We start from the raw sequence: 16857 nt of genomic DNA, 5'->3' as shown, positions 1-16857 counted from the left end.
GAGGAAGATCTGAGACAAAGAAATCTGACTTTTACCAGAGCTGACCAGAGGAAAGCACAAACACAGTCCCCCACTACCACAAATAATGCAGTCGAGTTTCCCACATTTGGGAAAATCACAGGGGTCAGCATACCCAGAATGCAATGAATGAACCTCACCCTGGGAGAACAATCTTCATGACCATGGTATCTCCTATGCAAAATAAGTATGATTTGGGATAGGGCTGGTGAGGGCCGCTGCTCAGGCACATCTCTGTCAAGTAAAGGAGATTCAACTGAGGCAGCACAAGGGAACTCTCATCTGGGGACAACAACTGCAGGGAGACCACATCTTTTCAGATGAACATGGGAGGGCGGAAGGCTGCCTAATACTGAAGCACCATCAAATATCAAACCATATGCAACAACTAGTACAAGCACTCTTGGGGGAAGGTCTGCAGCAGACGGATTTGCATATGGTGATGTTATCCAAGCAGTGGGTCAAAGTTGACTGGAACCCTCATCTGCATATGAAAAGAGTAAAGGGGCATGCAGGGCATGGCGGCCTTTTGCAGTGCTTGGATGACCCCTAGTTCGCATTAAACACCCCCACCCTCCTTTGGTGTGGGGCTCATGTTGGCCATGCCCCATCCCCTGAAGCATTCAAGCTGATTTCTTGCAGCAGCTGGGCACTGTAACAGCTCCAGAGCTGTTCTGTAAGGCAAGTAAAAGAGTGTGGGCCCTGCAGCACCACCTGTTGTTCGCATTGTGCGTTGGAAGGCACAAATTAAGCAGACGGGAGGAGAAGTCAGGATAGTGCGCAAGGGCATTCTTTTCTCTTAGTCCGGGGGCAAGGCTTCAAAATGGGGTCTGCAACGGAGGAGACACAGGGGGCGTGGTCACAGCAGCTTTTCTCTACAGTCTGCACCAGCAGGAGCCTACACCATTTTTTATGATCACGCTGAACTGCAGTGCGACTGCAATTACAGCATGGTCAAGAAGGGAGGCGTCATGCTGGGTGGCCATGCCCTGTCACTGTGCAGGAGCCAGCACCGCTCACACACTAGTCCCCGGGTGCAGCCCCCAACCCCCGGGACTCCCGGAGCAACAAAATGTAGATTCAGGCCACCAGGCCACGCCCCTACCTATGAAACCATGCCTCCTTTTTACCATTGCGCTGTTTATCTGCGCGCACTGCATTACAATCTCCCTCGCCACCTCTCTGGGTCTCACCAGTGATAGTGACACCTCTGCCATGCTTGTAGCAGCTGGTCCTAAGATCTACGCCTCAAGCCCTGAGTGTTTGCCCTTGTGACTTGTTGATCATCATAGCGAAGCAGATGCTTACAGAAAACTGCAGGGGCTTAGACTGAAAATAAAAAAATTGATGGGTATAAGGTAGAGAGGAGCGGGTTCGGTTCTCCGAGAACCGAATTCCCCACGAACTCCACGTGGTTAACACTGGTCCGAGGCAGGCTCGGTTGTTCCCGCCTGACTCGGAAAACCTGAACAAGGGAAAATGTCATCATCCCGCTGTCGGATTCTCGCGAGATTCGGATTCCATATAAAGAGCTGCGCGTTGCTGCCATTTTTACTCGTGCATTGAAGAGAGAGCGGAGAGGACGTGGCTATGTTCTCTCAGTGGAAATCTCCATATCAGTGCTCAGTATCAGTGGTTACTTATTGCTGCTCAGTAATACTAGTAGTGTGTCTCTCCTGCTCAGTGTCAGTTCTCAGTAGTATCCTCATCAGTGCTCAGTATCACTGCTCATTGTCTTGTGCTGCATTGTGGTGCTCAGCATACTACAGTACATTACTAATAGTCCAGTGCTGCATCTTGCTGCTCAGTGTCAGTTCTAGTATCCTCATCAGTGCTCACTATCACTGCTCATTGCATTGTGGTGTTCTGTATACTACAGTAACATAGTAATATAGTATATATAGAGGAGCGGGTTCGGTTCTCAGAGAACCGAATTCCCGACAAACTCCACGTGGTTTACACTGGTCCGAGGCAGGCTCGGTTGTTCCCGCCTGACTCGGAAAACCTGAACAAGGGAAAATGTCATCATCCCGCTGTCGGATTCTCGCGAGATTCGGATTCCATATAAAGAGCTGCGCGTTGCCGCCATTTTTACTCGTGCATTGAAGAGAGAGCGGAGAGGACGTGGCTATGTTCTCTCAGTGGAAATCTCCATATCAGTGCTCAGTATCAGTGGTTACTTATTGCTGCTCAGTAATACTAGTAGTGTGTCTCTCCTGCTCAGTGTCAGTTCTCAGTAGTATCCTCATCAGTGCTCAGTATCACTGCTCATTGTCTTGTGCTGCATTGTGGTGCTCAGCATACTACAGTACATTACTAATAGTCCAGTGCTGCATCTTGCTGCTCAGTGTCAGTTTTAGTATCCTCATCAGTGCTCACTATCACTGCTCATTACATTGTGGTGTTCTGTATACTACAGTAACATAGTAATATAGTAACATATAGTAACATAGTTTTTGAGGTTGAATAGAGGCAAATTGCCCATCGTGTTCAACCTGTTTTAAGTTGTGATGATTCTACATACTTGCTGAATAATGTTTTATGACTAGTTAGCTACTATAACTCATGTTACCCCCGGATTAACCATGTTGATATTTTAAGTATTATAACCTTGGATAGCTTTTTCATTCAGAAATGTATCCATTCCTTTTTTAAATCCAATTACAGAGTCCGCCATTACCACCTTCCCTGGCAGGGAATTCCACATCCTGATTGCCCTAACAGTGAAGATCATAGTATCTCACCTGGCAGGTAAGTAGGAGTTGGGCTAGAGCTGTGGAGGATTGCTGCTCGTGCACCCCCTGTCAAGTGAAGGAGATCCAACTGAGGCAGCACAAGGGAACTCTCGAAAGAAGAACAAGGCTAGAGGAAGATCTGAGACAAAGAAATCTGACTTTTACCAGAGCTGACCAGAGGAAAGCACAAACACAGTCCCCCACTACCACAAATAATGCAGTCGAGTTTCCCACATTTGGGGAAATCACAGGGGTCAGCATACCCAGAATGCAATGAATGAACCTCACCCTGGGAGAACAATCTTCATGACCATGGTATCTCCTATGCAAAATAAGTATGATTTGGGATAGGGCTGGGGAGGGCCGCTGCTCAGGCACATCTCTGTCAAGTAAAGGAGATTCAACTGAGGCAGCACAAGGGAACTCTCATCTGGGGACAACAACTGCAGGGAGAACACATATTTTCAGATGAACATGGGAGGGCAGAAGGCTGCCTAATACTGAAGCACCCCCAAAAAACAAACCAAATGCAACTACTAGTGCAAGCATTCCTGGGGGAAGGCCTGCAGCAGATGGATTTGCATATGGTGATGTCATCCAAGCAGTGGGTCAAAGTTGGCTTCAACCCTCGTCTGCATATGAAAATAAAAAAGGGGTGTGCAGGGCATGGCGGCCTTTTGCGGCGCTTGGATGACCCCTAGTTCGCATTAAACACCTCCACCCTCCTTCGGTGTGGGGCTCATGTTGGCTATGCCCAAGCCCCTGAAGCATTCAAGCTGATTTCTTGCAGCAGCTGGGCACTGTAACAGCTCCAGAGCTGCTCTGTAAAGCAAGTAAAAGGGTGTGGGCCCTGCAGCACTACCTGTATTTTGCATTGTGCGTTGGAAGGCACAAAGTAAGCAGACGGGGAAGTCAGGATAGTGCACAAGGGCATAGAAGGGAGCGGCTCAAGAAAAGAGAAGTGGAAACAGGCAGCAAACTAGGCTGGAGAGGGACCTGAGACAAAGAGATCTAAATTATATAAGAGCCGACCAGGGGAAACACAAATTATGCAGTCAAGTGTCCCACATTTGGGGAAATCGCAGGAGCAGCACACCCAGAGTGCAATGGGTGAGCCTTGCCCTGGGAGAAGCACCTTCATGATCATAGTATCTCACCTGGCAGGTAAGTAGGAGTTGGGCTAGAGCTGGGGAGGGTTGCTGCTCGGGTACCCCCCTGTCAAGTGAAGGAGATCCAACTGAGGCAGCACAAGGGAACTCTCGAAAGAAGAACAAGGCTAGAGGAAAATCTGAGACAAAGAAATCTGACTTTTACCAGAGCTGACCAGAGGAAAGCACAAACACAGTCCCCCACTACCACAAATAATGCAGTCGAGTTTCCCACATTTGGGGAAATCACAGGGGTCAGCATACCCAAAATGCAATGAATGAACCTCACCCTCGGAGAACAATCTTCATGACCATGGTATCTCCTATGCAAAATAAGTATGATTTGGGATAGGGCTGGGGAGGGCCGCTGCTCAGGCACATCTCTGTCAAGTAAAGGAGATTCAACTGAGGCAGCACAAGGGAACTCCCATCTGAGGACAACAACTGCAGGGAGAACACATATTTTCAGATGAACATGGGAGGGCAGAAGGCTGCCTAATACTGAAGCACCCCCAAACAACAAACCAAATGCAACAACTAGTACAAGCATTCCTGGGGGAAGTTCTGCAGAAGACGGATTTGCATACGGTGATGTCATCCAAGCAGTGGGCCAAAGTTGGCTGGAACCCTCATCTGCATATGAAAAGAGAAAAGGGGTATGCAGGGCATGGCGGCCTTTTGCGGCGTTGGATGACCCTTAGTTCGCATTAAACACCCCCACCCTCCTTCGGTGTGGGGCTCATGTTGGCTATGCCCCAGCCCCTGAAGCATTCAAGCTGATTTCTTGCAGCAGCTGGGCACTGTAACAGCTCCAGAGCTGCTCTGTACGGCAAGTAAAAGGGTGTGGGCCCTGCAGCACTACCTGTAGTTTGCATTGTGCATTGGAAGGCACTTAAGAAAAGAGAAGTAGAAACAGACAGCAAACTAGGCTGGAGAGAGACCTGAGACAAAGAGATCTGAAGTATACGAGAGCCGACCAGGGGAAACACAAATTATGCAGTCAAGTTTCCCACATTTGGGGAAATCGCAGGAGCAGCACACCCAGAGTGCAATGGGTGAGCCTTGCCCTGGGAGAAGCACCTACGTGATCATAGTATCTCACCTGGCAGGTAAGTAGGAGTTGGGCTAGAACTGGGGAGGGTCGCTGCTCGGGTACCCCCCTGTCAAGTGAAGGAGATCCAACTGAGGCAGCACAAGGGAATTCTCGAAAGAAGAACAAGGCTAGAGGAAGATCTGAGACAAAGAAATCTGACTTTTACCAGAGCTGACCAGAGGAAAACACAAACACAGTCCCCCACTACCACAAATAATGCTGTCGAGTTTCCCACATTTGGGGAAATCACAGGGGTCAGCATACCCAGAATGCAATGAATGAACCTCACACTGGGAGAATAATCTTCATGACCATGGTATCTCCTATGCAAAATAAGTATGATTTGGGATAGGGCTGGGGAGGGCCGCTGCTCAGGCACATCTCTGTCAATTAAAGGAGATTCAACTGAGGCAGCATAAGGGAACTCTCACTGGGGACAACAACTGCAGGGAGAACACATATTTTCAGATGAACATGGGAGGGCAGAAGGCTGCCTAATACTGAAGCACCCCCAAACAACAAACCAAATGCAACAACTAGTGCAAGCATTCCTGGGGGAAGGCCTGCAGCAGATGGATTTGCATATGGTGATGTCATCCAAGCAGTGGGTCAAAGTTGGCTTCAACCCTCGTCTGCATATGAAAAGAGAAAAGGGGCGTGCAGGGCATGGCGGCCTTTTGCGGCGCTTGGATGACCCCTAGTTCGCATTAAACACCTCCACCCTCCTTCGGTGTGGGGCTCATGTTGGCTATGCCCCAGCCCCTGAAGCATTCAAGCTGATTTCTTGCAGTAGCTGGGCACTGTAACAGCTCCAGAGCTGCTCTGTACGGCAAGTAAAAGGGTGTGGGCCCTGCAGCACTACCTGTAGTTTGCATTGTGCATTGGAAGGCACAAAGTAAGCAGACGGGAGAAGTAAGGATAGTGCGCAAGGCCATAGAATGGAGCGGCTTAAGAAAAGAGAAGTGGAAACAGACAGCAAACTAGGCTGGAGAGAGACCTGAGACAAAGAGATCTGAATTATACGAGAGCCGACCAGGGGAAACACAAATTATGCAGTCAAGTTTCCCACATTTGGGGAAATCGCAGGAGCAGCACACCCAGAGTGCAATGGGTGAGCCTTGCCCTGGGAGAAGCACCTACGTGATCATAGTATCTCACCTGGCAGGTAAGTAGGAGTTGGGCTAGAGCTGGGGAGGGTCGCTGCTCGGGTACCCCCCTGTCAAGTGAAGGAGATCCAACTGAGGCAGCACAAGGGAATTCTCGAAAGAAGAACAAGGCTAGAGGAAGATCTGAGACAAAGAAATCTGACTTTTACCAGAGCTGACCAGAGGAAAACACAAACACAGTCCCCCACTACCACAAATAATGCTGTCGAGTTTCCCACATTTGGGGAAATCACAGGGGTCAGCATACCCAGAATGCAATGAATGAACCTCACACTGGGAGAATAATCTTCATGACCATGGTATCTCCTATGCAAAATAAGTATGATTTGGGATAGGGCTGGGGAGGGCCGCTGCTCAGGCACATCTCTGTCAAGTAAAGGAGATTCAACTGAGGCAGCATAAGGGAACTCTCATCTGGGGACAACAACTGCAGGGAGAACACATATTTTCAGATGAACATGGGAGGGCAGAAGGCTGCCTAATACTGAAGCACCCCCAAACAACAAACCAAATGCAACAACTAGTGCAAGCATTCCTGGGGGAAGGCCTGCAGCAGATGGATTTGCATATGGTGATGTCATCCAAGCAGTGGGTCAAAGTTGGCTTCAACCCTCGTCTGCATATGAAAAGAGAAAAGGGGCGTGCAGGGCATGGCGGCCTTTTGCGGCGCTTGGATGACCCCTAGTTCGCATTAAACACCTCCATTCTCCTTCGGTGTGGGGCTCATGTTGGCTATGCCCCAGCCCCTGAAGCATTCAAGCTGATTTCTTGCAGTAGCTGGGCACTGTAACAGCTCCAGAGCTGCTCTGTACGGCAAGTAAAAGGGTGTGGGCCCTGCAGCACTACCTGTAGTTTGCATTGTGTATTGGAAGGCACAAAGTAAGCAGACGGGAGAAGTAAGGATAGTGCGCAAGGCCATAGAATGGAACGGCTTAAGAAAAGAGAAGTGGAAACAGACAGCAAACTAGGCTGGAGAGAGACCTGAGACAAAGAGATCTGAATTATACGAGAGCCGACCAGGGGAAACACAAATTATGCAGTCAAGTTTCCCACATTTGGGGAAATCGCAGGGGCAGCACATCCAGAGTGCAATGGGTGAGCCTTGCCCTGGGAGAAGCACCTTCATGATTATAGTATCTCACCTGGCAGGTAAGTAGAAGTTGGGCTAGAGCTGGGGAGGGTCGCTGCTCGGGCACACCCCTGTCAAGTGAAGGAGATCCAACTGAGGCAGCACAAGGGAACTCTCGAAAGAAGAACAAGGCTAGAGGAAGATCTGAAACAAATAAATCTGACTTTTACCAGAGCTGACCAGAGGAAAGCACAAACACAGTCCCCCACTACCACAAATAATGCAGTTGAGTTTCCCACATTTGGGGAAATCACAGGGGTCAGCATACCCAGAATGCAATGAATGAACCTCACCCTGGGAGAACAATCTTCAAGACCATGGTCTCTCCTATGCAAAATAAGTATGATTTGGGATAGGGCTGGGGAGGGCCGCTGCTCAGGCGCATCTCTGTCAAGTAAAGGAGATTCAACTGAGGCAGCACAAGGGAACTCTCATCTGGGGACAACAACTGCAGGGAGAACACATATTTTCAGATGAACATGGGAGGGCAGAAGGCTGCCTAATACTGAAGCACCCCCAAACAACAAACCAAATGCAACAACTAGTGCAAACATTCCTGGGGGAAGGCCTGCAGCAGATGGATTTGCATATGGTGATGCCATCCAAGCAGTGGGTCAAAGTTGGCTTCAACCCTCATCTGCATATGAAAAGAGAAAAGGGGTATGCAGGGCATGGCGGCCTTTTGCGGCGTTGGATGACCCTTAGTTCGCATTAAACACCCCCACCCTCCTTCGGTGTGGGGCTCATGTTGGCTATGCCCCAGCCCCTGAAGCATTCAAGCTGATTTCTTGCAGCAGCTTGGCACTGTAACAGCTCCAGAGCTGCTATGTACGGCAAGTAAAAGGGTGTGGGCCCTGCAGCACTACCTGTAGTTTGCATTGTGCATTGGAAGGCACTTAAGAAAAGAGAAGTGGAAACAGACAGCAAACTAGGCTGGAGAGAGACCTGAGACAAAGAGATCTGAAGTATACGAGAGCCGACCAGGGGAAACACAAATTATGCAGTCAAGTTTCCCACATTTGGGGAAATCGCAGGAGCAGCACACCCAGAGTGCAATGGGTGAGCCTTGCCCTGGGAGAAGCACCTACGTGATCATAGTATCTCACCTGGCAGGTAAGTAGGAGTTGGGCTAGAACTGGGGAGGGTCGCTGCTCGGGTACCCCCCTGTCAAGTGAAGGAGATCCAACTGAGGCAGCACAAGGGAATTCTCGAAAGAAGAACAAGGCTAGAGGAAGATCTGAGACAAAGAAATCTGACTTTTACCAGAGCTGACCAGAGGAAAACACAAACACAGTCCCCCACTACCACAAATAATGCTGTCGAGTTTCCCACATTTGGGGAAATCACAGGGGTCAGCATACCCAGAATGCAATGAATGAACCTCACACTGGGAGAATAATCTTCATGACCATGGTATCTCCTATGCAAAATAAGTATGATTTGGGATAGGGCTGGGGAGGGCCGCTGCTCAGGCACATCTCTGTCAATTAAAGGAGATTCAACTGAGGCAGCATAAGGGAACTCTCACTGGGGACAACAACTGCAGGGAGAACACATATTTTCAGATGAACATGGGAGGGCAGAAGGCTGCCTAATACTGAAGCACCCCCAAACAACAAACCAAATGCAACAACTAGTGCAAGCATTCCTGGGGGAAGGCCTGCAGCAGATGGATTTGCATATGGTGATGTCATCCAAGCAGTGGGTCAAAGTTGGCTTCAACCCTCGTCTGCATATGAAAAGAGAAAAGGGGCGTGCAGGGCATGGCGGCCTTTTGCGGCGCTTGGATGACCCCTAGTTCGCATTAAACACCTCCACCCTCCTTCGGTGTGGGGCTCATGTTGGCTATGCCCCAGCCCCTGAAGCATTCAAGCTGATTTCTTGCAGTAGCTGGGCACTGTAACAGCTCCAGAGCTGCTCTGTACGGCAAGTAAAAGGGTGTGGGCCCTGCAGCACTACCTGTAGTTTGCATTGTGCATTGGAAGGCACAAAGTAAGCAGACGGGAGAAGTAAGGATAGTGCGCAAGGCCATAGAATGGAGCGGCTTAAGAAAAGAGAAGTGGAAACAGACAGCAAACTAGGCTGGAGAGAGACCTGAGACAAAGAGATCTGAATTATACGAGAGCCGACCAGGGGAAACACAAATTATGCAGTCAAGTTTCCCACATTTGGGGAAATCGCAGGAGCAGCACAACCAGAGTGCAATGGGTGAGCCTTGCCCTGGGAGAAGCACCTACGTGATCATAGTATCTCACCTGGCAGGTAAGTAGGAGTTGGGCTAGAGCTGGGGAGGGTCGCTGCTCGGGTACCCCCCTGTCAAGTGAAGGAGATCCAACTGAGGCAGCACAAGGGAATTCTCGAAAGAAGAACAAGGCTAGAGGAAGATCTGAGACAAAGAAATCTGACTTTTACCAGAGCTGACCAGAGGAAAACACAAACACAGTCCCCCACTACCACAAATAATGCTGTCGAGTTTCCCACATTTGGGGAAATCACAGGGGTCAGCATACCCAGAATGCAATGAATGAACCTCACACTGGGAGAATAATCTTCATGACCATGGTATCTCCTATGCAAAATAAGTATGATTTGGGATAGGGCTGGGGAGGGCCGCTGCTCAGGCACATCTCTGTCAAGTAAAGGAGATTCAACTGAGGCAGCATAAGGGAACTCTCATCTGGGGACAACAACTGCAGGGAGAACACATATTTTCAGATGAACATGGGAGGGCAGAAGGCTGCCTAATACTGAAGCACCCCCAAACAACAAACCAAATGCAACAACTAGTGCAAGCATTCCTGGGGGAAGGCCTGCAGCAGATGGATTTGCATATGGTGATGTCATCCAAGCAGTGGGTCAAAGTTGGCTTCAACCCTCGTCTGCATATGAAAAGAGAAAAGGGGCGTGCAGGGCATGGCGGCCTTTTGCGGCGCTTGGATGACCCCTAGTTCGCATTAAACACCTCCATTCTCCTTCGGTGTGGGGCTCATGTTGGCTATGCCCCAGCCCCTGAAGCATTCAAGCTGATTTCTTGCAGTAGCTGGGCACTGTAACAGCTCCAGAGCTGCTCTGTACGGCAAGTAAAAGGGTGTGGGCCCTGCAGCACTACCTGTAGTTTGCATTGTGTATTGGAAGGCACAAAGTAAGCAGACGGGAGAAGTAAGGATAGTGCGCAAGGCCATAGAATGGAGCGGCTTAAGAAAAGAGAAGTGGAAACAGACAGCAAACTAGGCTGGAGAGAGACCTGAGACAAAGAGATCTGAATTATACGAGAGCCGACCAGGGGAAACACAAATTATGCAGTCAAGTTTCCCACATTTGGGGAAATCGCAGGGGCAGCACATCCAGAGTGCAATGGGTGAGCCTTGCCCTGGGAGAAGCACCTTCATGATTATAGTATCTCACCTGGCAGGTAAGTAGAAGTTGGGCTAGAGCTGGGGAGGGTCGCTGCTCGGGCACACCCCTGTCAAGTGAAGGAGATCCAACTGAGGCAGCACAAGGGAACTCTCGAAAGAAGAACAAGGCTAGAGGAAGATCTGAAACAAATAAATCTGACTTTTACCAGAGCTGACCAGAGGAAAGCACAAACACAGTCCCCCACTACCACAAATAATGCAGTTGAGTTTCCCACATTTGGGGAAATCACAGGGGTCAGCATACCCAGAATGCAATGAATGAACCTCACCCTGGGAGAACAATCTTCAAGACCATGGTCTCTCCTATGCAAAATAAGTATGATTTGGGATAGGGCTGGGGAGGGCCGCTGCTCAGGCGCATCTCTGTCAAGTAAAGGAGATTCAACTGAGGCAGCACAAGGGAACTCTCATCTGGGGACAACAACTGCAGGGAGAACACATATTTTCAGATGAACATGGGAGGGCAGAAGGCTGCCTAATACTGAAGCACCCCCAAACAACAAACCAAATGCAACAACTAGTGCAAACATTCCTGGGGGAAGGCCTGCAGCAGATGGATTTGCATATGGTGATGCCATCCAAGCAGTGGGTCAAAGTTGGCTTCAACCCTCGTCTGCATATGAAAAGAGAAAAGGGGCGTGCAGGGCATGGCGGCCTTTTGCGGCGCTTGGCTGACCCCTAGTTCGCATTACACACCTCCACCCTCCTTCGGTGTGGGGCTCATGTTGGCTATGCCCCAGCCCCTGAAGCATTCAAGCTGATTTCTTGCAGCAGCTGGGCACTGTAACTGCTCCAGAGCTGCTCTGTACGGCAAGTAAAAGGGTGTGGGCCCTGCAGCACTACCTGTAGTTTGCATTGTGCGTTGGAAGGCACGAAGTAAGCAGACGGGAGAAGTCAGGATAGTGCGCAAGGGCATAGAAGGGAGCGGCTCAAGAAAAGAGAAGTGGAAACAGACAGCAAACTAGGCTGGAGAGAGACCTGCGACAAAGAGATCTGAATTATACGAGAGCCGACCAAGGGAAACACAAATTATGCAGTCAAGTTTCCCACATTTGGGGAAATCGCAGGGGCAGCACAACCAGAGTGCAATGGGTGAGCCTTGCCCTGGGAGAAGCACCTACATGATCATAGTATCTCACCTGGCAGGTAAGTAGGAGTTGGGCTAGAGCTGGGGAGGGTCGCTGCTCGGGTACCCCCCTGTCAAGTGAAAGAGATCCAACTGAGGCAGCACAAGGGAACTCTCGAAAGAAGAACAAGGCTAGAGGAAGATCTGAGATAAAGAAATCTGATTTTTACCCGAGCTGACCAGAGGAAAGCACAAACACAGTCCCCCACTACCACAAATAATGCAGTCGAGTTTCCCACATTTGGGGAAATCACAGGGGTCTAGAGATTCACAAGAAGAAAAGTCCCTGTATTGGGCACACGCGGACAAATATACTTACTTAAAGTCAAATATCTGTTACGATAGATGACCACTAATTTTAAAATATAACTTTTATTATTATTACTTAAGACATTAGCGAAATATAGTGCATGTGAATTGTGATTAACGTGAATGAATTTATGTGAATAAATTTAATAAAGTGAATTAAAAAGCTTCGCCACTGTAATGATGTATTTCTTCACTGTCTCCAATGTTTTAAACAGTGTTTGAGTGTTAGTAACAACTATAGTTGCCAGATGTCTTGCAATGATACATTTGTATCCAGGAGTAAACAACTCCTACATGTGACTTAATAATACCACCACTTATGTAATTTTGACTTCGTATTGACAGTGTGCGCATCACTGACTATATTTTGCGATAATTAAATGGTGGGCCACAATATCTAGTTGCCTCCTCTGAATAGTGTATTGATTGCTTTGCTGCTAGCGGGATAATATCCCTGTGCCTCTGTCCTAAATGATTATATGATACTTTGTGTGTTATTTTCTCCTTGAAATGCCCTTATAGCTGTCTGACAGAAAATTCTCAGACAGATGGGGCTGGAAATTATTCTCTACACATGTGTATCTTTGATAATAGTCTTTACTATATGGGAGTGGGTCCTATATCGACATCACTTGCACATATGTTTATTATGCATTTACCATACAGTCACTGTTTTTTTATGATTTTACTCAACATCTGTTATGCACATGTGTAGTTTGTTGAACAATTTTTACCAAATACTTGTCCTTAATGTTCAAGCAATTGTGTCTTTAATATCACAGCCAAAGTGCTCATAAGGCAATCACCCCTATATATTATGACATTTCCTTATATCCCATTTACCACTTTTATAATAGGGCAGTTAGTTATTCAATATTGTATGCAGTGCATATGTTTCTAATAATAGATAGTGCCTGTTAATTCATCCACACTATAGCTGGGATTAATATGTGTCCCCTCTATAGTCTGCCACTACTACATAAAGTGTTGTCGGGCCGGCACAGTGGGATTTTATAAACTTTTTTCCAGTGCAGTGAAGACGTCAGTTCCTTCCCGCAGTGTATATCAGCGGGAGCAAGTGACAATATAGTGTCCCCTTAATATTTGGCTGTTTTTGTATTAAGTATTAGGGTCAGCACACTGAGACCTTAATAGAAAGTCCCAGTGTAGCAATGCCCTCAATTCCTTCCCACACGGTATGTCTGCAGGAAGCCGCTAGCCGCGGCTCTCCCGTATGAGACCACCCGTGTGGCTAAGTATACTGTGTAGCGGCCGTCTCCCGTGTAATCAGCACACAGGGGAACCCGCAGCAGCAGCACTGATTCTAGCCACGTGGCCAGGTATACTATGTAGCGGTCGTCTCCCGTGCAATCAGCACATAGGGGGACCCGCTGCAGCAGCACTAATTTTAGCCGTGTGGCTAGGTACACTATACAGCGGCCGTCTCCCGTGCAATCAGCACACAGGGGGACCCGCTGCAGCAGCACTAATTTTAGCCATGTGGCTAAGTACTGTATACAGCGGCCGTCTCCCGTGCAATCAGCACACAGGGGGACCCGCTGCAGCAGCACTAATTTTAGCCGTGTGGCTAAGTACAGTATACAGCGGCCGTCTCCCGTGCAATCAGCACACAGGGGGACCCGCTGCAGCAGCACTAATTTTAGCCGTGTGGCTAAGTACACTATACAGCGGCCGTCTCCCGTGCAATCAGCACACGGGGGGACCCGCTGTAGCAGCACTAATTCTAGAGGCAATATTTAAACAAGCTAGGCAAACAATAGTTGTACAGTGGCTAAACTACAATAAAAGAACACATAGTGAACGTGTCCGATCCCTAACGATCGTTTCGCATTTGCTTATTCATAGGAAAAACTCACAGGGGTCAGCATACCCAGAATGCAATGAATGAACCTCACACTGGGAGAACAATCTTCATGACCATGGTATCGCCTATGCAAAATAAGTATGATTTGGGATAGGGCTGGGGAGGGCCGCTGCTCAGGCACATCTCTGTCAAGTAAAGGAGATTCAACTGAGGCAGCACAAGGGAACTCTCATCTGGGGACAACAACTGCAGGGAGAACACATATTTTCAGATGAACATGGGAGGGCAGAAGGCTGCCTAATACTGAAGCACCCCCAAACAACAAACCAAATGCAACAACTAGTGCAAGCATTCCTGGGGGAAGGCCTGCAGCAGATGGATTTGCATATGGTGATGTCATCCAAACAGTGGGTCAAAGTTGGCTTCAACCCTCGTCTGCATATGAAAAGAGACAAGGGGCGTGCAGGGCATGGCGGCCTTTTGCGGCGCTTGGATGACCCCTAGTTCGCATTACACACCTCCACCCTCCTTCGGTGTGGGGCTCATGTTGGCTATGCCCCAGCCCCTGAAGCATTCAAGCTGATTTCTTGCAGCAGCTGGGCACTGTAACTGCTCCAGAGACGCTCTGTAAGGCAAGTAAAAGGGTGTGGGCCCTGCAGCACTACCTGTAGTTTGCATTGTGCGTTGGAAGGCACGAAGTAAGCAGACGGGAGAAGTCAGGATAGTGCGCAAGGGCATAGAAGGGAGCGGCTCAAGAAAAGAGAAGTGGAAACAGACAGCAAACTAGGCTGGAGAGAGACCTGAGACAAAGAGATCTGAATTATACGAGAGCCGACCAGGGGAAACACAAATTATGCAGTCAAGTTTCCCACATTTGGGGAAATCGCAGAAGCAGCACACCCAGAGTGCAATGGGTGAGCCTTGCCCTGGGAGAAGCACCTTCATGATCATAGTATCTCACCTGGCAGGTAAGTAGGAGTTGGGCTAGAGCTGGGGAGGGTCGCTGCTCGAGCATCCCCCTGTCAAGTAAAGGAGATTCAACTGAGTCAGCACAAAGGAACTCTCATCTGGGGACAACAACTGCAGGGAGAACACATATTTTCAGATAAAAATCTTGGTCATGCTCTGGTTTCTCTTCAGAACGAACAAATCTTTCGCCTTTTACTAAAGATTTCCGTGGAGAGGAGCAAAACCGAGTTTTATCTCAATTTTTGCATGCCCCATCTTTTTGGGGTTTCTTTTATCGGTTTAAAGATAGAATGAGTGTGCTTTAATGTAAGCTCATTTGCATAGAAATGACAGTAAATGTTTGTTTCTTTTCAAACAGAACTTTCTTGACCATGCTACTTGATTGAAAGATCTGGGAGCACATGGAATACAGTACAAACCATGCTTATAGCAAGGAGAAGACAGGTGAGAAATCTGCTTTCTTTCAAATTGGGCGCTCACTTTGATCTGAATGAGGACTGCTGGCACGGCACTCAGGCGACAGGTGGAATCTTGGTCATGCTCTGGTTTCTCTTCAGAACGAACAAATCTTTCGCCTTTTACTAAAGATTTCTGTGGAGAGGAGCAAAACTGAGCTTTATCTCAATTTTTGCATGCCCCATATTATTGGGGTTTCTTTTATCAGATTAAAGACAGAACGAGTGTGCTTTCTTGTTAGCTTTAATGTAAGTTTATTTGCATAACAATGACAATAAATGTCTGTTTCTTTTCAAGCAGAACTTTCTTGACCATACTAATTGCTTGAAAGATCTGGGAGCACATGGAAAAGAGTACAAACCATGCTTATAGCAAGGGGAAGTCTGGTGAGAAATCTGCTTTCTTTCTTTCAAATTGGGTGCTCATTTTGAGCTGAATGAGGACTGCTGGCATGGCACTCAGGCGACAGGTGGAATCTTAGTCATGCTCTGGTTTCTCTTCAGAACGAACAAATCTTTCGCCTTTTATTAAAGATTTCCGTGGAGAGGAGCAAAACTGAGTTTTATCTCAATTTTTGCATGCCCCGTCTTATTGGGGTTTCTTTTATCAGTTTAAAGATAGAACGAGTGTGCTTTAATGTAAGCTCATTTGCATAGAAATGACAGTAAATGTTTGTTTCTTTTCAAACAAAACTTTCTTGACTATACTAATTGCTTGAAAGATCTGGGAGCACATGGAAAAGAGTACAAACCATGTTTATAGCAAGGGGAAGCCTGGTGAGAAATCTGCTTTCTTTCTTTCAAATTGGGTGCTCACTTTGAGCTGAATGAGGACTGCTGGCATGGCACTCAGGCGACAGGTAGAATCTTGGTCATGCTCTGGTTTCTCTTCAGAACGAACAAATCTTTCGCCTTTTACTAAAGATTTCCGTGGAGAGGAGCAAAACTGAGTTTTATCTCAATTTTTGCATGCCCCATCTTATTGGGGTTTTATTTTATCGGTTTAAAGATAGAACGAGTGTGCTTTAATGTAAGCTCATTTGCATAGAAATGACAGTAAATGTTTGTTTCTTTTCAAACAGAACTTTCTTGACCACACTAATTGTTTGAAAGATCTGGGAGCACATGGAAAAGAGTACAAACCATGTTTATAGCAAGGGGAAGCCTGGTGAGAAATCTGCTTTCTTTCATTCAAATTGGGTGCTCACTTTGAGCTGAATGAGAACTGCTGGCATGGCACTCAGGCGACAGGTGGAATCTTGGTCATGCTCTGGTTTCTCTTCAGAACTAACAAATATTTCGCCTTTTATTAAAGATTTCCGTGGAGAGGAGCAAAACTGAGTTTTATCTCAATTTTTGCATGCCCCATATTATTGGGGTTTCTTTTATCAGTTTAAAGACAGAACGAGTGTGCTTTCTTGTTAGCTTTAATGTAAGTTTATTTGCATAACAATGACAGTAAATGTTT

General features: G+C 47.7%; 22 non-coding genes and 1 pseudogene across 22 annotated transcripts; 5 read left to right on the top strand and 18 right to left on the bottom strand.

Annotated features, from left to right (window-relative positions):
- Positions 1-45: 45 nt before the first annotated feature.
- LOC135017405 (U1 spliceosomal RNA) lies at positions 46-209 on the bottom strand. Its single transcript, XR_010215230.1, has one exon. It is a non-coding gene; the product is annotated as a U1 spliceosomal RNA (small nuclear RNA).
- Positions 210-2928: 2719 nt separating this feature from the next.
- Positions 2929-3092, bottom strand: LOC135017314 (U1 spliceosomal RNA). The gene has a single exon (XR_010215143.1). It is a non-coding gene; the product is annotated as a U1 spliceosomal RNA (small nuclear RNA).
- A 691-nt stretch (positions 3093-3783) lies between these two features.
- LOC135017496 (U1 spliceosomal RNA) lies at positions 3784-3925 on the bottom strand (annotated as a pseudogene).
- Positions 3926-4077: 152 nt separating this feature from the next.
- LOC135017518 (U1 spliceosomal RNA) lies at positions 4078-4241 on the bottom strand. The gene has a single exon (XR_010215329.1). It is a non-coding gene; the product is annotated as a U1 spliceosomal RNA (small nuclear RNA).
- A 614-nt stretch (positions 4242-4855) lies between these two features.
- On the bottom strand, positions 4856-5018 carry LOC135017481 (U1 spliceosomal RNA). The gene has a single exon (XR_010215301.1). It is a non-coding gene; the product is annotated as a U1 spliceosomal RNA (small nuclear RNA).
- Positions 5019-5170: 152 nt separating this feature from the next.
- LOC135017361 (U1 spliceosomal RNA) lies at positions 5171-5334 on the bottom strand. Its single transcript, XR_010215189.1, has one exon. It is a non-coding gene; the product is annotated as a U1 spliceosomal RNA (small nuclear RNA).
- Positions 5335-6004: 670 nt separating this feature from the next.
- LOC135017477 (U1 spliceosomal RNA) lies at positions 6005-6167 on the bottom strand. The gene has a single exon (XR_010215297.1). It is a non-coding gene; the product is annotated as a U1 spliceosomal RNA (small nuclear RNA).
- Positions 6168-6319: 152 nt separating this feature from the next.
- LOC135017360 (U1 spliceosomal RNA) lies at positions 6320-6483 on the bottom strand. Its single transcript, XR_010215188.1, has one exon. It is a non-coding gene; the product is annotated as a U1 spliceosomal RNA (small nuclear RNA).
- A 671-nt stretch (positions 6484-7154) lies between these two features.
- LOC135017510 (U1 spliceosomal RNA) lies at positions 7155-7317 on the bottom strand. Its single transcript, XR_010215323.1, has one exon. It is a non-coding gene; the product is annotated as a U1 spliceosomal RNA (small nuclear RNA).
- Positions 7318-7469: 152 nt separating this feature from the next.
- Positions 7470-7633, bottom strand: LOC135017564 (U1 spliceosomal RNA). The gene has a single exon (XR_010215362.1). It is a non-coding gene; the product is annotated as a U1 spliceosomal RNA (small nuclear RNA).
- A 614-nt stretch (positions 7634-8247) lies between these two features.
- LOC135017480 (U1 spliceosomal RNA) lies at positions 8248-8410 on the bottom strand. Its single transcript, XR_010215300.1, has one exon. It is a non-coding gene; the product is annotated as a U1 spliceosomal RNA (small nuclear RNA).
- Positions 8411-8562: 152 nt separating this feature from the next.
- On the bottom strand, positions 8563-8726 carry LOC135017358 (U1 spliceosomal RNA). Its single transcript, XR_010215186.1, has one exon. It is a non-coding gene; the product is annotated as a U1 spliceosomal RNA (small nuclear RNA).
- A 670-nt stretch (positions 8727-9396) lies between these two features.
- On the bottom strand, positions 9397-9559 carry LOC135017512 (U1 spliceosomal RNA). Its single transcript, XR_010215324.1, has one exon. It is a non-coding gene; the product is annotated as a U1 spliceosomal RNA (small nuclear RNA).
- Positions 9560-9711: 152 nt separating this feature from the next.
- Positions 9712-9875, bottom strand: LOC135017357 (U1 spliceosomal RNA). Its single transcript, XR_010215185.1, has one exon. It is a non-coding gene; the product is annotated as a U1 spliceosomal RNA (small nuclear RNA).
- Positions 9876-10546: 671 nt separating this feature from the next.
- LOC135017509 (U1 spliceosomal RNA) lies at positions 10547-10709 on the bottom strand. Its single transcript, XR_010215322.1, has one exon. It is a non-coding gene; the product is annotated as a U1 spliceosomal RNA (small nuclear RNA).
- A 152-nt stretch (positions 10710-10861) lies between these two features.
- LOC135017553 (U1 spliceosomal RNA) lies at positions 10862-11025 on the bottom strand. The gene has a single exon (XR_010215353.1). It is a non-coding gene; the product is annotated as a U1 spliceosomal RNA (small nuclear RNA).
- A 671-nt stretch (positions 11026-11696) lies between these two features.
- On the bottom strand, positions 11697-11859 carry LOC135017516 (U1 spliceosomal RNA). Its single transcript, XR_010215328.1, has one exon. It is a non-coding gene; the product is annotated as a U1 spliceosomal RNA (small nuclear RNA).
- A 2919-nt stretch (positions 11860-14778) lies between these two features.
- On the bottom strand, positions 14779-14941 carry LOC135017475 (U1 spliceosomal RNA). Its single transcript, XR_010215295.1, has one exon. It is a non-coding gene; the product is annotated as a U1 spliceosomal RNA (small nuclear RNA).
- A 144-nt stretch (positions 14942-15085) lies between these two features.
- Positions 15086-15201, top strand: LOC135017561 (U5 spliceosomal RNA). Its single transcript, XR_010215359.1, has one exon. It is a non-coding gene; the product is annotated as a U5 spliceosomal RNA (small nuclear RNA).
- A 270-nt stretch (positions 15202-15471) lies between these two features.
- LOC135017565 (U5 spliceosomal RNA) lies at positions 15472-15587 on the top strand. The gene has a single exon (XR_010215363.1). It is a non-coding gene; the product is annotated as a U5 spliceosomal RNA (small nuclear RNA).
- A 286-nt stretch (positions 15588-15873) lies between these two features.
- Positions 15874-15989, top strand: LOC135017577 (U5 spliceosomal RNA). Its single transcript, XR_010215375.1, has one exon. It is a non-coding gene; the product is annotated as a U5 spliceosomal RNA (small nuclear RNA).
- A 274-nt stretch (positions 15990-16263) lies between these two features.
- Positions 16264-16379, top strand: LOC135017559 (U5 spliceosomal RNA). The gene has a single exon (XR_010215357.1). It is a non-coding gene; the product is annotated as a U5 spliceosomal RNA (small nuclear RNA).
- A 275-nt stretch (positions 16380-16654) lies between these two features.
- Positions 16655-16770, top strand: LOC135017591 (U5 spliceosomal RNA). The gene has a single exon (XR_010215388.1). It is a non-coding gene; the product is annotated as a U5 spliceosomal RNA (small nuclear RNA).
- Positions 16771-16857: the final 87 nt, after the last annotated feature.

This window comes from Pseudophryne corroboree, unplaced genomic scaffold, assembly GCF_028390025.1.
Source record: "Pseudophryne corroboree isolate aPseCor3 unplaced genomic scaffold, aPseCor3.hap2 scaffold_316, whole genome shotgun sequence".
Lineage (NCBI taxonomy): Eukaryota > Metazoa > Chordata > Amphibia > Anura > Myobatrachidae > Pseudophryne > Pseudophryne corroboree.
This window is presented reverse-complemented; position numbering and strand designations above follow the sequence as displayed.